Source organism: Cydia strobilella, chromosome 3 (genome assembly GCF_947568885.1).
Source record: "Cydia strobilella chromosome 3, ilCydStro3.1, whole genome shotgun sequence".
Taxonomy (NCBI): Eukaryota; Metazoa; Arthropoda; class Insecta; order Lepidoptera; family Tortricidae; genus Cydia; species Cydia strobilella.
Window position 1 is genome coordinate 15,707,146 of NC_086043.1, and position 18,510 is coordinate 15,725,655.

At 39.0% G+C, this 18,510-nt stretch overlaps 1 protein-coding gene across 9 annotated transcripts in view; it reads left to right on the forward strand.

The window, feature by feature from the left end:
- Positions 1–18,510, forward strand: part of LOC134755982 (very low-density lipoprotein receptor) — a 255,498-nt gene that overhangs the window by 177,001 nt on the left and 59,987 nt on the right. For 2 of the 9 annotated variants that reach the window (XM_063692724.1, XM_063692723.1), the window contains exon 1: positions 18,251–18,422. The exons of the other annotated variants lie outside the window; for them this stretch is intronic. The gene's annotated coding sequence lies outside the window, so the exon portion shown is untranslated. Of the gene's footprint in view, positions 1–18,250; positions 18,423–18,510 lie in introns of those variants that run through there. 9 annotated transcript variants of the gene reach the window in all.

The window sequence follows — 18,510 nt, forward strand, 5'->3', positions numbered from 1 at the left end:
ATCAGGGGATTACACTCAAATTTGAGCGCAGTCCATTACCACCTGGAATCTGCGCAGCCGACCATCCTATTTCTAACGGAGACGCAGATATCCTGCCCGGCGGACACTGCATACCTACTATATCCCGGCTATACACTTGAACACAAGTTCATGAGACGCGCTGGTGTATGCATGTATGCCCGGCAGGAGGTCTGCTGTCGCCGCCTCCATGCCTTTGAAGACAGGGACCTGTCAGTTCTGTGGGTGCGTGTGGACTACAGCGGCCACACTCGTGTCTACGCGTGCCTGTACAGGTCTCATAGCGGAAACACGGAGACAACCCGGCTCTTCGAGCACCTGCAATCGACGACTGACAAACTTCTAGAGCAGTACCCTTCCGCAGAGCTGGTGATTTTAGGGGACTTTAATGCCCACCACGTTGAGTGGCTTGGTTCCCGGTCCACCGACCACGCGGGGAGGTCTGCTCACGAATTTTCTCTGGCCTATGGATTCTCGCAACTGGTACATTCTCCCACGAGAATACCAGACATCGAGGATCATACTAGCTCTTTACTGGACCTCCTGCTGACTACACGTCCGGACGGATATTCCATCTCAGTGAATGCACCTCTCGGTTCGTCCGATCACTGCCTCGTCCGGACACAGGCGCCTTGCGCGCGGCCCGATCCACCACGGCCAACTAGCTCGCGACGCGTGTGGCAATATAAATCAGCAGATTGGGACGGACTGCGTGAATTCTACGCTTCGTACCCATGGAGGCAGCTCTGCTTCACATCAGAAGATCCTGACTCCTGCGCAGCCAATGTTGCCGAGACCATACTGCTGGGAATGGATTGTTTCATTCCCAACACGGTAATAGCAGCGGGAGCAAAGCGACGACCTTGGTTTAATCGGCCTTGTAAAGAGGCTACAGTTCGCAAGCAAGCCGCTTACAGGGCTTGGACCAAGGCCGTAGCTAATAAGGATCCGAACGTTTCTGATGTGAAACGCGACTTAAACGCTGCCTCGAGGTCCAGTAAAAAAGCCATTGCCAGGGCTAAATACGATTTCGTCGGCAGAATTGGCGACAAGCTAGCGGGCTATCCCTCTGGGAGTCGCGCGTTCTGGTCGCTCGCCAAAGCTGCCGAGGGAAATTTTTGTCAGTCGTCTTTACCACCTCTGCGAAAAGCTGATGGTGATCTGGCCCACAGTGCAAAAGAGAAAGCCGATCTTCTTGGTACTCTTTTTGCCTCGAACTCGACCTTGAACGACGACGGTAGCGCCGTGCCGCCCACCATCCCGCGGTGTGCATACTCCATGCCCGAAATCTCATTCACGCAGAGGGATATTCGGCGGGAGTTGCTATCCCTAAACGTTCATAAGTCGAGCGGGCCAGACGGCATTCCAGCACTTGTGCTTAAGCAGTGTGCTCCTGAGTTATGTTCCGTGTTGGCGCGTCTCTTCACACTCTCTAGCAACAAACGGCATGTTCCATCTTCGTGGAAGACGGCCCTTGTGCACCCTGTGCCTAAAAAGGGCGACAGATCGGACCCATCGAATTACAGGCCTATCGCTATTACCTCCCTTCTCTCTAAGGTCATGGAGCGTATAATCAACGCAAAGCTCCTGAGATACCTAGAAGAACACGACCTGATCAGCGACCGTCAGTATGGTTTTCGCCACGGTCGCTCGACTGGTGATCTTCTAGTGTATCTCACTCACCGCTGGGCTTCGGCCATTGAGAGTCAAGGTGAGGCATTGGCAGTTAGCCTAGATATAGCGAAGGCGTTCGATCGGGTCTGGCATCGGGGTCTCCTGTCGAAGTTACCATCTTATGGATTGCCGGAGGGACTATGCAAATGGATCGCTAGCTTTTTGTCTGGCAGACGCATACGAGCCGTAGTAGACGGAAGCTGCTCCAATAGCATGGACATTAACGCTGGCGTTCCGCAAGGCTCTGTGCTATCCCCAACGCTGTTTTTGCTGCACATCAATGACATGTTGTCTATCGACGACATTCATTGCTATGCAGACGACAGTACTGGGGATGCCTATTACGCAGGCCGTGCCAACATCCCTCGTTCCGTGGTGCTAGAGAGTCGTGAAAAGCTTGTGTCGGATATTGAGGGCACTCTATCCAGAGTTTCGGTGTGGGGCCGGGACAATTTAGTGCGATTCAACCCCACCAAGACACAAGTTTGCGCGTTTACCGCTAAGAAAACCCCATTTACTGTGGTCCCACAGTTCGAAGGCACAGCCCTTACCATGTCAGGGAGTATTGGGATCCTCGGTGTCGACATCTCCAGTGACGTCCAATTCCGTAGCCACCTGGAAGGGAAGGCTGATCTGGCATCCAAAAAACTCGGTGTGCTCAATAAAGCACGGCGATACTTTACTCCGGGGCAAAGACTGCTGCTTTATAAATCGCAAGTCAGACCCCATATGGAGTACTGCTGTCACCTTTGGGCAGGAGCACCTGGATGCCAGCTTGGACCCTTCGACTCAGTCCAAAGGCGCGCTGTACGAATCGTCGACGATCCCAAACTCACAAGCGGTATCGAACCTTTAAGTCTAAGGAGAGACTTCGCCTCCTTGTGTGTGTTCTACCGCTTGTACAATGGGCTGTGCTCTGAAGAATTGTTTGACATGATGCCAACGGCCGCTTTCTATCACCGCACCGCTCGCCATCGGCAGGGTGTTCATCCTCACACCCTAGCACCTAAATGGTCGCGTACTGTGCGGTTTAAGAGGAATTTCCTCCCGCGTACGCTTCGGCTGTGGAATGAGCTCCCTGCCGAGGTTTTCCCGAGGGGCTACAGTATGGGGTTCTTCAAAAAAGGAGTGTACAGGTTTTTAAAGGGTCGGCAACGCGCGTGCAATATCTCTGGTGTTGCAGGCGTTCATAGGCTACGGTAACTGCTTACCATCAGGCGGGCCGTATGCTTGATTGCCACCGACGTGGTATAAAAAAAAAAAAAAAAAAGATGGTAAAATAATATGTCTATTTTTCGAGTTATAGAGGTCAAATGTCAGTTTTCAGGTTTCGAGTGGAGTTATATTCGTTAGGATAGCCGTGAAGGGAATCGTTGGTTACTTCGTCTTAATGAGGTATTATCTAACCTACCTACCTACAGCCACCTAATGGCCTCATAATATTAACGGTGCGTTATACATATATTATAGAACTATCTTGACACAATTTGATCTAATTACACAGAAAGCGTGTGAGTACGCAAAATGAGCATTTATGATATTTATGACCTGGATCTTTCACTTGGAAAGGAATTAAACGATTGTGCAAAGCTTAAATTATATACACTACAACACCAGCGGCAACAGGAGACTTTAAGACACGATACTAGCTTCATTTAATGTAATTTTTTATCCCAATAGTTATGTAGTTATGTGGTTTATTACTTGTTTTGTGAGCAAACCAATAATATAAATATAGATACCTGATTTTTTCTGTCCTATCCTTATGTTAACTCAATGAGACTGTATAATTTTGTTTTGTTGGCATTTCTATCTCTGTCGCTGCCTTGCAATTCTTACTTCACTATTGTGTGTTATATTTATATCTATATGTGTAATTCATCTTCCTCGTGTAACAATTGTAACAAACTTGGAGACTTTCATTGTCAGTCGTATGTACGAACTTTCACTTTGGCAAAGTAAACACATCCACTATTTTATATTGTAAGATTGTATTTTTAGTTTTTGTTATGTAATCACGTTGATTTTCTTTTGCTTGTACCAAATACTAGTGTTATATATTATTTTTTTATATAAATAATACATTAATCAGCACATGTACGACATGGCCCTCTATGTCATCATGACATCTCACCGGCAGATTAGATGGCGCTGATCGCCGCCCATTCGCCGCCGCTAAGTCGCGTTCTGTGTTTTAAAATAGGGCCGTGTCGTACAGCTGCGTTCGTTCGTGGCCCTCAAAATGGTTTCGCCGGAAGATCAGCGCTGACTTTTGGGTTAGCATTATGCTGAGGCGGGACCATTTCGTGGTAAACTATTTATTTTTATGTTTATATTTCTTTGTTCTTTTATACTTTTGTATGTCATAGTTTATCACGAATAAATGCGATAAATGCGAAATTGTGCTTTTAATAATATTTGGTGGTAATACTACTTTTAAAGTGTCTACTGTTCCACGGCTGTCCTCGTTGCAAGATCTCCCGATGAAATTATATAAATGCTAATGAAAGTCGGCTCGCCTGGCGAGATTAGCGTCCTCGCTATGAGTTTGGTCTATTTAAGGGTTAATTTCACCCTAATTTGGGAGTTTGTGTACCCAGGCTTAGTTTTGTTTTCTTGTTGTTTATCAAAGTATATAGGTATCTGTGTAATTGTAACCATGTTTACGTAGAAGCTTTGCATGGGACGAACGCTTAAATATCTTGCGTATATTGATCCATAAGGTTAACTGAACTTCTGAACAGATCATTACATGTTCTACCTACTAAAAAACAGTAAATTTCATGAAAAAATAAATAACTGGTTCATTACTCCATAAAATTGGATTGATCTGTAATTAACTGAGCGACTTGGCCACTTATACAAAATGAAATGAGATTTAATTTGTTACAAGTTCTATTCAGTCAAGTTTTTCGATATCTTGTATAGTTTTTGAGATATCTGCTCTTCAATGTTTATTTAGGGCTCTCATTTTTATCCTGATTATCTACATCAGTGAAGCTGCTAGGCCGGGTTTGGGATCGTTTTCGTATAAATCGGGGGTGCTGAATTCATTTATGGTATCAACATTGACACCATTCCTAAGTAAAAACAAAATTTAGAAAAATTATTGTTTATAAAACTCCTCTTTACGCTTAAACCGCCTAACCGATTTCGTTGAAATTTGGTATAGAGATGGTTTGAGTCCCGGGACAGTACACAGGATAGTTTTTATAACGAAAATCATCTTTCAAGGGTGTGAAAAGTGGGGTGGAAATTTGTATGGGGAATCAATAACCGCTGAACCTATTTAAATAATATTTGGGATGGTCTACATGTTTGATTTAGTTAATAATGATACCAAACATGACTTCAAACCTAAATTTAAACCGTATTAACCTCAGGAATTCAACTTCGGCGAAGAAGCTGAATTCCCCTCACACCAAATTTCACACCTCCGAAGTATGATTTTTGAGATAAAAACTATATTACTATATCCTGTCTCGGGACTTAAAACACCTTTTTACCAAATTTCAACTAAATCGGTTCAGCAGTTTAATCGTGAAGAGGAGTTAAAAAAAAGTTATTTGTTTAAAGTTTATATGTTTTTACTTCGGAAAGGTGTCAATGTTGATACCATAAATGAATTCAGCACCCCCGATTTATACGAAAACATTACCAAACCCGGCCTAGCAGCTTTACTGATGTAGATACTTAATCAAGATAAAAATGAGAGCCCTAAATAAACCTTCAAGAGCGGATATCTCAAAAACTATACAAGATGTCGAAAAACTTGACTGAATAAAACTTGTAACAAATTAAATCTCTTTTCATTTTGTATAAGTGGCCAAGTCGCTCAGTCGCATAGTTTCCGAGATATAATCGAAAAACCGAAAAATGGAACCTTCAAACCCCCCTCTCCCCCCCAGCACCAGGGTTACGGCCGGGGACTTTTGATATGTTCATCTCCTAACTAGTCCAAACAAAGCTACGAAGTTAAAAATTGTGTTCCTAGCATTTCCCTCTATACCTTCTTATTGCTTGGCCTAGATATCTATTTCAGTATATAATTTATATATAGTAGTGTGACTACTAAAACTACTATTTCATAAAATAATTTGATTTAGTTCCCTAGTTGGATAGATGGCAGCACCATCTCTCTCGTTATACCGTAATCCAGTAAAAGGATTCGTATAGGAGGTGCAAGCACGTACTGCTCGCCCTTAGAGCTGGCCAAAGGCGCCTAGCCTTTCAAACATAGCATACACCAGAGATTTTAGGACCGGTACTGCCGTGGCCGGGTGGTCAGGACGTTAGCCGCGTAAGCTGAAGAGGCTGGTTCGATTTCCGCCTAGGCCACCGGTGGACTTGGTCACTTTTTCTTTAGTGTGTGATATCTATTTCAGTTTGTACATTAACAAATGACGTATAAATGAGAGTGATCAAATATACTAAATTTGAAACAAAACGGATTTAAACACAATACTGATAGATTTTGTTGGCTGAATATATTCTAATTTATGCTTTGGGGCTTTCATATATTTCGCGGAACATATTATGTTAATATTTTCTTTGGAACAGAAAATTTATTTCGCGATTTTGGGGATGGTTCATAAATAAATATTATGGGACCATCTACACAAATCCACCTATCCCACAATAAGCTCAATAAGGCTTGTTTTATGGGTACAAGAAGACGGTATAATGCAAACATAAAAACACATCCATAACTCAGGATTCTAAATTTGTGATAAACACATAAATGATTGCCCTTACCGGGATTCGAACCCGGGACCTCCAGCTTCGTAGGCAGTGTTAAAGTATGACTACATAATCAACTGTCAGACATCATATATAACGAAATCCATCCGGTATATGTTTTGTCAACGAGGAAACCAAACCATGTTCCCTGATAAACAGGTTTAATAAACACAGGAGGGATTACAATCTCTGGCGCTTTAATCATAATATGTATTGTATGTGTTCCGCCGCCGGACCCTGTGTTAATGAAACTCTTCCTTTGTTTCCTGTTATTTCTGCCCATTGTTGTATGAGTATATAGCAGATGCTTAATTATCTTAACGTTTCACAACCCTCTTGCTTTACGAGAATAAAAAGCTAACCGGATTAGATTTAACTCATTCTTTTGCAATACCTACGAGAGTCTGTAGAATTATAGTAATGCGTGTCTAACAAAAACTGTATACCAATTCACTTCACGTCCAAGTCGCGGAGGACTGGTCTGGTCTAGTGGGTAGTGACACTAGTGACCCTGCCTATGAAGCCGATTGGGTTCGAATCCCGGTAAGGACATTTATTTGTGCGATTAACGCAGATATTTTTTCCTGAGTCATGTGTGTTTTCTATGTAGGTATATAAGTATGTGTATATCGTCGCTTTGCTTAGTTTGGGGCTAGGTTGATCTGTGTAGGATATTAGAGTTATTGTATAAGAGATCGGCGTAATTTACGATAATATCGGCTTTGTTTAATTTCACAAATTTTCAAATGTCGGTAGCGACCCCTAACTATCAATTTAAAAATACATATATAAAAAATCTAGTGTTTTGTAATGCAATAGATTATTTGTAGATGGTGAGAGTAAAAAATAAACAATATATTTTTTTAAGTACTAGTTTGAATCACCCTAACCAGCTAGTCACCAAATTTCACTAAAATTGGTCGCATTAAAATAAAAGAAGCATTTTATACAAGCTCGTCGGTCTCGTTCGGTCAACAATAAAGAAACATTTGAATCGCGATGAATAAATATTTAACGTCTTTTTCTAAAATACCATTTCAATGAAGCTTTTTGCTTATTACTTGTTTATTCTCTTTGTCTTGTTTATTCTCTAACGAAAATGGGTTGTTTCTGTTGTGAAGGTTTTGTTCTGCTGCGATGTGACCCAAATAAAGGTGTTAGTCCCTAGGGGCATCAACGGGCCATGGTCCAAACTCCTTAAGTTTACTCGCGTATAGCTAACAGCAAAATGTTATTTTCTGCAATTGAAATATTTCAAAAGCTTTTATATTGTAACTGCGCATATAAATAGGACAAATTACCTTCAAGATGAGATAAATAGATTATAGTTTTAAAAATAAGATTAAATAAGATTTTAATAGTTTATTATCATGTAATTCTTACCGTACTTAATCTGTTCATCTATCTCTCATGAAATTCATGTTTTGATATGTTGATCTCTCTTACAACGGAATCGGTACTAATTATAACCTGAAGTATTTAAAATTATGCCATATCAGTTGACGGGTCAATGAAACTTGTACGAGTACATAATTACCTATACACACGTTATTGTTTAAGCCAGACATCTTGAATGTGTTTGTGTCTTGTAAAAGTTGTTAATATGATAAACGAAATACGGAAGTCATGTGTCCATTGGAAATAAACATTATTTAATGATTATTTAATGGTTAAATATTAATCTTAAATGTTTACTTTTTATTTATTATGCAATTATTTCTTAATAACTGAGATAAATATGTTATTAATGTTTTCATATCGTTTATTAACCCGACGTGGTCGACAGAGTTATCATAATACCTTTTAATAATGTCCGATAATAATTATATTGAATCATTATTTGCGTAGTAAAATTTATATATTTTTTAATTTAACGATGTTTTGAAGAGAAAGAAAATTAATTAGTTATTAATAACAGCGCAAACTCGCTAGCGGCTGCAGTCTGCTCCGTCAATGCAGCTTTTGTTCAATCTTTGTAGGTACAAAGATGTATTTTCACTAAAAATATGTTGATGATAAACTCAAAAAATAAAACGCACACTGAGATTTATGACCTTAAAAATATTTTTATTTATTTATTTTTTGTGGAATGTACCGAACCACTAACCGAATCGGGATAACTTTTAGCTTGAAAATATTTTGTTACTAGCTTATTTTCAATTCAAATGCCTTGTTTTGACTAAGTTACAAATATAAGTAAAACAATGCTATTTTATTATGCTAGTATAATTTGGATGAGTTTTTTTTCCATAGGTTTAGGTACGTACCGTCTAACACTGAACAGTTCGAGTTCACTGTTTTAATTCGATTATAGTTACACAGGTGAGTGATTTTATATAGTATTTGTACTAACGTGGCTAGTTAACCAGCACCTACTGTGCACAAATATAAATTCATTAAACGCAACAAAGGGCGGCCGAGCGTGGCTAATGAAGAAGGACGTCTTGTTTAATTACCTTTTGTAATTTTTCTTCTAAGCGGGCCGACTTATAAACTAATTTTCTTTTAGTGCCCCCGTGAGCAGTGAGCACTGACTCATTAAGTGAACTCTCCTTTGTGACCAATATAAAGCCCCGCTACTAGTATTTGCCTAATTTAAAATCACAATTCTTTCATATCATTCTGAAAGAGATTGTTCATTAGAGATAATGCTACCTGTTATTTATCTACTTTTAAACTTTATAATTCGAAAGGTCACAGCGTAATATGCTAACTTAGGTTTAAGTGCAGTGCTGTGTAAATAGAAAGAAGAAGTTATAATATACTAAGTAGGCCCTGTAAACGTGCAACATTGTATATAATACCCAAACTATAAAACTTTTGTTTAGCAACTTTAAAAAATTATGAAGTCAAATAAATATTATTATTATCTTCAATGTACGCTATCATCGTTGCAAGCAATTGACGTAGTTTATCATGCTTTAAACAAAACAAAATTACAATAAACTTTTAAGTGTACTTAAAATTAAACAAGTTATTTTTAAAAGTCGCTGAACAAATATTGGTCACTGAGTATTACAGCCTACATACTCGTACATATGTATGACTACCTATACAGAGAGCCTACCGCGAATCACGTTCGACATGTTACCTCTCTGTCACACTTAAGTACGAATTTACAAGTGCGATAGAGAGGCAAGACGTCGAACGTGGTTCGCGGTAGGCCCTCAGGGCCCGTCCGGTATAGGTAGTCTGAACATTGAACTTAAACACGTTTAAATAAACGAACAAATAAATTTAGGAATCTATATATACAGTGTGTAAATCCAATACGGGCAATAAATTAAACCAGTGCCCTGTTTATCAAAAGCTTGTAACTTGTAATACAAGCGGACCACACTTTTTGACAGCTTTTATTAGAAAGGGACTTCCACTTGTATTACAAGCTACAATGCTTTTGATAAACAGGGCACGTCCGTTTTTCAAATGCTTGTAACTTGTAATACAAGCGGATGTCACTTTTTGACAGCTTATGTTAGAAAGGGACTTCCAATTGTATTACAAGTTACAAGCTTTTGAGAAACGGGTCCCTGATATAGAATTTATCCGTGTAATCATTATTTAAGAAGTTTATTTAAGTTACACTTAATTATGACCCCGTAAAATCTTTTTTTTTATTTACCGAGCAGCAATGTACTGCAAACATTAAGAAACATAAGATGACATACGAGATACGAGCTTTTTATAGTAACTGCCAACAAGCGTTGAGAGCGTACTTTAAAAAGCTCATAGGTATGCCGTTTGTGTGGTGTACCTATTTTAGATTGCGGGCCGAATTATTTTGTATGCATGGTTAAAACTTTCATTGTATTTCTAAGTTTTTTTTTTCATATACTTCTTAGGTCCTATGCTAACCACCGTTTAAATATTCGCCCGTATTGAATCTACACACTGTATATGGAATAAATTGTTGCGTAATATTTGGTTACATGGACTGGCATTAGTCTACAAGCAATCTTTTTGTTGTTTACTAACGTACTCAAGTAATATATAGGTAAGTCCGCAATTTAAATTTTTATCGATTATCGGAATCACTAGCTATCTTTCAGAGAAAATTAAGTTATCTTTTTGGGTCGCATTTAAAGTCTCCCACGAGATTATTGAATGTTTTTTGCATTATCGGTGTCATTCAGCGTACGGAAATAGTGAGCTACTGTCGCAGTGACCTATGGCCGCCTAGATAGCACTATCAACGACGGATATTCGGTCATGTATTACTTCGATTACTTGTATTTATTAAAAAGTAGTTGGCAGTTAAAAGCATAACTTTACAACAGTTTAAATTATTGGCAAGATCAGTAAGTTATCAGGCTTATTTTATATTAACAAAAAGGTAACTGCTTTTGTGAAACAACAAATGCAAGAGTGGGAACATTCAGAAATATAATAAAAGAACATTGTCACAGGCTGTTCATAGCACGTCGGCGATATCTTTGCCCTCGGTCGTTAAAGAGTTTGCGACAAAAACTTTTCCAATATTTTTTTCATCACGTTTGTCAACTTCGCGGAGGAGCCCGTATCACGTTGACAAACAAACAATATTTTCCTAGCTGACGCGAGTTTTTCGAACTCATTTCCATTCGAGAACGTGTCGCGCACAATTTATTGGCTTCTGAAACTTGATACGGAATTCTCTGAGAGTTGATATTTTCCGGAACTAGTACAATTGTGCCCGCGCTCCGTCTTCGTTAGCGGCGCATCGCTTTTCATTAGACACATGTTGACAGGACAACTTTTGTCCCCGAGTCTAACTCGTATTACTTCAACCAACCTTTCTCGCTAACTTCTTTCTGGAGTTTCACTCGTGAGCCACCTACAGTCTGCGCCAATTCCCATGTGAAACTAACTTATTGAGCACCCGCCACTCCAAACATTTTTTCTGCGAAAATCCGAACGAAATTGGAATTTTGTCAATTTTACTATTCCATCCATCCTAACGTTGAACCAATTTGCAGTTTAGTCGGTCAACCGTCCACTCCCAGGCTTGCAGAGTAAGTGCTAACCATTTGTAGACCGTTAGATATCTTTACAATGTAGTGCATGACGTGTAGAGGGAGGGTTCTTATCGGGGGATACTTCTCCGAGCTATTATACAGTATTATTGCTACTCGCTAAGCTCAAAAACCCCAATAACTATTAACTAGAGCAATACTCATGATTGGAAATGGTTTATTTGTTATTGAGTGGCTTTGGATATAATATATATTTATGAAGCTAATAAAGTCAGAACATTATAGATTCATTATGTTATGAACGACATTAAATAGTCGATAGGTAGGTTAACATTCCGGCGCCAATTAATGCCGATTTTTTTGAAAAGTGACGGAACTTTTTTGTACAATTGCCGCATGTCAATAGTCAAAGCGTTTTGAGTGTTTTTTTTAACTCACGGAACTAATGTAAACAAACTACTGTCAGTCAAAGTGACACTTGCGGGCAAATGTAGGTAAGAAATAAATTAACTCAAAAACTATTTATAAATGACACACTATAACATATTTGTAATATTCACGATGGACGAAATGGGGAAAAAGAAAAAAATCTACAACAACTAAAAGCATTAAAATTAGTAACCTGGGTAGGTACAATATAAATAAAAATAACAGCTATTCTGACCAAAATGGAACCAACTTAAAACTTTATGGTTTCATACAAAAAAAAAAAAATCTCTAAATCGAAACAAAAATGACGGAGTTTTGCGGTAGCATACCTAGATACTTACAAAACTAACGAGAAAATTGATAACCTCTACCTTTTTTAAAAGTTAGTTTAAATTAAAGCCATTAAAAGCGATTATGGGAGCACTCACTTTCGAAAGTTAGTGAAAAAGAATGTTTAGCGGCCTCTCCATAGTGATATCAGTGCAATAAATAAAGTACCCAACAAAAGCAGCCTTTTATTTTCCATTCATATAGTATCTACTTACCAAAATGTTTTATGTTAAAATTTAGTTTCCTTTTAACAGTCATTATTTCAGTAGTATAATATAAAAAGATTTTAATAAATATAGAAAATATGGACAGTTTAAGTACCTTGAGTGCTGCAAAAGTTTTTTGTCACCTGTCCCTACTCCCTATATTTTATTTTACGATTTTATTAATGGTGACTATTGAAGCGCTGGTGGCCTAGCGGTAAGAGTATGCGACTTACAATCCGGAGGTCGCGGGTTTAAACCCCGGCTCGTACAAATGAATTTTTCGGAACTTATGTACGAAATATCATTTGATATTTACCAGTCGCTTTTCGGTGAAGGAAAACATCGTGAGGAAACCGGACTAATCCCAACAAGGCCTAGTTTCCCCTCTGGGTTGGAAGGTCAGATGGCAGTCGCTTTCGTAAAAACTAGTGCCTTCGCCAATTCATGGGATTAGTTGCCAGTGGACCCCAGGCTCCCATGAGCCGTGGCAAAAATGCCGGGACAACGCGAGGAAGATGATGATTAATGGTGACTATCATTGTTATTAGTGCGAGTGGTGGCATTGAAAATAGGAGGGTAAAAACATTGAGGATAATAGGTACTCGTATTTTATAAAAATCGATCGCCTTTGACTGGTTTATTAAACTTTAATATAACTTTAAATGGGGTTCGCGCTTGTATTAGACAATTGTCATAGAAAATAAAACCCGCCTCGCGTTAATCCACCAGAGCGCCCCACGTTTATAGTTCTCAATCCTCTCTTGGAGCGCTGAGCAAATCTGCGGGGACCGAGTGTCGTAGCCAATGCTGTACGATCTTACAACAAATTGCTGGAAAAGACATTTTCAGCCCGAGGATCTTTTGTACTTTATAGAGCTTTGTTTTTAAGTTTTTTGTCAAATGAAGTTTGGCGTACAATAAGTTGATCTCGTGTTTGGCATTGGCAGTACGCTGTAACATGTTGGCACGCAGGTTTGCACGCTGTTAGACATATTCGCTCACGTCTACGTAACTTACTTTCTGTACATCTCGCTTGCACTAATACAAGTATAGCAGTACGGGCGAGATGCATAGAAAGTAAGTTACGTAGACGTGAGCGAATATGTCAATGTCAAAACTAGCCGGTAGCCGTCCTTATACTTTCTAATTGGTTTAGTTTCAATTCATTTAGATATTTAATCCTCACAATAATAGCATGGTATATGTATGTACTGCATTATTATATGAACGATTATGATTCCATAATGTGCAGTCAGTATCAAAAGTAGTGTATAGAACAGCGACCCATAGCTGTCAAAACTGTAAGCTTCATGTATACCTAGTCTATGACAGCAGCGACCGCGTCAACGCTGCAGCAATAACGTCGCAACTGTAATGCTGCTGCAGTCGCCACCCGAAAATCACCTCTCAATTAGCGAAATTAAATTTCAGAACCAAGTCATATTAAATCACATTTACAATCGGGTCTATCGCGAATTTATTTTGTTGCCTTTATTTACCGACGTTTCGACACAGGTTTCAGGTTTCAGGGTTCAGGTTTCAGGGATATGTGTTCAAAACGCGAAAGTTTTAAATGTTATAGAACCATTAAAAAAAATGAAAGACAGAAGCTCTCCCGACGGTTTAAATCGCCCGGTTTCCCCCTACTACTAATCTGTAGGGTAGGAGGAGACCAGGATTAAATCACACGACATTATTGGACAAACATAACTTAGTTTTCATTGTCGCTCATTGCAGGTGACAGTAGTCAAGCACATAGGGGTCCAGGGTGAAATCCCTGTAAAGGCATTTACAATTGCGATGAAAACCGATGGTTCGTGAATCTTAAATGTTTTATTTCTCTAGATATTGAATTTTAGATGCATGTTTTGTTGACTTCATAGTTTCAACATCTTAATTAAAGCCATACGTCAAAAATACTAACTAGGTATGATTTATTTATCTACAACTGTGCTATGTAGTTATATATCATCGACTGTTTATTAATCCGGATCAGTGTTGTAGTTGGTGTTGTAGAAACCAATAACTTTCTGTCAACTAAAGAATTCTGCGCGCAAATCGTATACAATTTTTATGAAATGCCAGCGCGATTAGTTGCTGTAAATCTGTTCATCCGTCGCTCTCGACGTTTTATCACGAATGTAAACTCCGGGCAATATCACAGCCCTAACATAATTCGCACCCCGAAAATTCTAGGGGGAATTTCATAGACATATATGCAAGTATACTACATAAATACCACCACCGAGTTAATATTTCGCACGCCAACTCTGCAGAGCTCATGCCCGGGTTCGTGATTGAATACTTATTCCGAAATTAAATATATATTTTAGAATAATACTTGTTTAAAAACCAATTTCTACTAATGTATAAAAGTTGTTTTAGTTCGATAGATTATACTGAACGAAAAAAATACGCTCGTGCTGATGTGAATAGGTCAATTTGCTCCTTATACAAACAAGCCAATTCGAACGTACACTGGCATCATAATGATATCTAAAGGAATTGGCCTGAAATTCCCTAGTCACGTTACATAAGTAAGTCAGTTTTCATGAATAAAATATAACAACAGTACATGCGACATCTGTTTTATTAGATGTCTGTGAGATTTCCTTGCTTTTCATTGCGGTTAAGGTCTACAGTCGCACGGATAAACCAGGACGAGTTGTATTACAAATTAACAAGAAAGTCAGTCGAGGCAGGTTGAGGCTCGTTACTGTGCGGTACGGGTACTTATAAGACCCTGTCAGGGGCACTGACACGTGATATCATAAAATAGAATATCATAATAAGAGACTTGAAATTAATGAAGATTCAGAACTTGTTTGATGTTTACTTCCATTATATTTGTGTCTTGCTTAGGTAAACAAAGACCTTAATTATAGCATTAGTCATTTTATAGCACCAAATAAATCAATGTACCTAAGCTAAACTAATTTTATCTATTTTGTATATTTTGCTAAACTAAATTGACCGCGATGGTCCGACCAGGTTAGCAAGTCGCTATCCATCAAGGTCCATGATGCCTTAGAAGTCGCAAGGGATCGGAAAGCCTGGAAATCTGCCATCCGGAATCATATGCTCTACGTAGGAGGTCACTACTCTCAGCACTGAGGAGAATGAAGCAATTCTTAGAATTAATGAAATTTAAAGAGTTGTAGCAAGGTACCTAAAATAGAAAGGCTTGCTGGGAATGAGTAGGCGGCTGGCTCTATCGCATGAAGGAGGATATCCTGCAGCTACAATTACCACGAATGTATCGGTGTCCGATATTCGGGTGGTTGCCAATGTTAAGATAGGTTACCATCTGCTCAGAATGCGTTTAATGTTTACATATTCATGTATACATTAATCGCATTCGCAAGTTTGGTGTACTGACGCTGGTACAAAAAAATATAGGCACAAATATCCGAGACAGATACCTATATAAGTACACAAATTTACAAGTGTGACTGAGAGGCAACACCGAACGTGGTTCGTGGTAGGCCCTCAGAACACGTTTGTGCGCTCATGCAATTATCTCTGTGATGCAATTTCTCTCCACCCGCAGATAAGTCTGTCTGACATTCGATGATGTAGGGCAAATTTGGTGATTGGTCCTAAGGATTGAGATAGGAACTGCGAATGCAAACAATATATTATGTAACGGTTTGCTATAAAAACCTCTTTCGCATTTGGCGCTTTATGCTGGCCGGTTGTCAAAATTTAAATTTTTGCAGATCTCGTTCGGTAATCTACTAATAAATATCGTTAATACCACATCTACCTAAATACTATATTCATCAAGTTTTATTATTAATATGCTACTACTACTACTACTCTACTGTCTACTGCGTTTCCGCGGATCGGGTAAGTGTTGTGAATATTTAATTTAAGTTACTAATAGGAATAATTTTACTTTAATTTCGATATAGTTAGTGCTTCTGGGCATTTTTCGCAACTACAACTATTGTGCCTATTTTGCGTGAAACGAGGTAGCGCTAATCTAGCCACCCCAGCTCCTCCATGAAGCCTAGCAATGTTTTAAGGTTGCTAACTGCCTCTTTTAGTGTACACGAAATTCCTAGGTATTTGCCCCTGTATACTTCTATCTGTCTGCAGTCTAGGAGAACGTGTTTAGTTGTTTCCTCTTCTTCCATGCACGCTCTGCACATGGGGCTGTCTGTTTTTCCCATTATATGGAGATGTTTGTTTAGTGTGTTATGTCCTGTAATTAATCCTACTATTTTGCGTAATTTCGATATCTTGTAAACTAATATTTTTCTTTGTGACTGCCACATCTGTGAACACTAAAATAAAATGGGATTGAAATTGGGACTTCAGTCCCGTGGCGCACACTGCAGCGCATTTCGGACCTCTTCCCATATGCGGGCCCGGATCCGGAACAGTGAAGTCGGATGCTTTCCTATGGCGGTCCCGGATCCGGATCACTGAAACTGGCCACTCTACCAGTGCTGCGCGCTACCACTAAGGGAAGTGATCCTTTCCTAAGGATTTGTTTCGCGATTTTTGTTTATCGACACGGATAAGTTAAAAAGGACCCAGGGCCTTGAACTTATTTTAATTTTAATTAATATTAAATTACTTTTGTAAATTTATCTTTCTACTTCTTTCTAACCTACCTAACACTTCTACATGCGACGCTAAACGTCACAATTAGATGAAATTGATGAATACCTTAGGGTATAATAATTGAATTCTCGCATTTTACGTTTTGATACCTTATTAGTTCAAAGCCGAGTTGCTGATGTGAACGAAAGCGGGGCACGGATAATCAGATTGAATTTTAATGAAATTGGGATTGACTTATTGTTGCTGAAAGCCTAGAGCTATGTATTCATTTTCTCGTCACCCTGTTATTACTGTTCCTTAAATAAAACTCTTAAATTACTACATCTTACAAGTTAATTTAGAATAATAGTAGGTATAATAGATAGTTTGTTGGAACGTTTTGTATACGTTTATTTCTGTCGAAAATCAAATACTTACATTTACTTCAGCTGATGCAATACTCACGCATTGGCGGTAAGAACCTGCGTAGCATGAAAAGCTCTCAGGAGGCTGCGTACACGCAAGCAGGCCGCGCCTGACGCAATCAATCATTATACCGGAATCAGTGGGCCAGTTGCAATTTATAGCCACATGTCAAAGACCTTTGCTTGACTGTAGGTAGAAACGAAAAATCTAGTATTTATAATCCTTTATAATTTCAGGATTTTCTAAACAGCACAGAACTTGGCACCCATATAGATATCAATTATTTTGTCGGCGAGTCAAGCGGCAAGTCGGCAAACAACACATACATATTTTATATATTGAACTTGGCTCCCATTTCACATTTATGTTTTTGTTGGGATTAGTAACTACAACAGTAGGTATATGAATAAGCGGACATACGTCAATAAGTTAATAAATGCGCAGTATCCAGGAACAAATATTATGATTTAATCATCACAGATAAGGAAGAAAAATAAGTTATACATATACAGTAATTAAACACTTAAATAATAAATTAATAATATTTCGTAACTATAGTGTCATATAATACTTGTAAATATTATCTTCCCTAGTACATTAAATCGAAGTACTGAATTGCAGGCCGAATTTGTGACAGCTTAATTTTGCAAGCAAAGCTTAACATGATTTCTTCTCGGCGGTTGCCTAAGTAGCTGCTAGCTACGACTCTCGATTTCGTAACATCTAATAGGCGATATAACGTCGATTTTTCGCACAAAGGGAGGTTAGTGGCGCAACAGCAACCCCTATTCAATAAAAATCACATTTTCTTTCACAAGTCGGCTGTCGATGCCTGGGTGACATTCATGGCGGAGTTTAGTGACTTCCGAAGTAGCAGGTTATCAGACACGAAGGAGGGGGAAGGTGCTGGAGGGTAAGGCTGGAAGCTGCGTTGTCTCCCCTCATTCGCGTCCCTAGTCCCGGCGCGCTCGGACGCGTACCGCCCGCGTTTTCACGTACATCGGTTTACGTGACAGCATTTTATTTATTTACGAAACGGCTTTTATTTCGTTTACTTACACATTGACTGTTCTTCTGTTTTAATGCTGTGCCGGAGGTTTGTTGTGACTGAAGTGAAGAAGTGATTTTTACGATTCCTTTGTTCTATTTTTACAATTATTGATATCAGGTACCTATCAAAATAT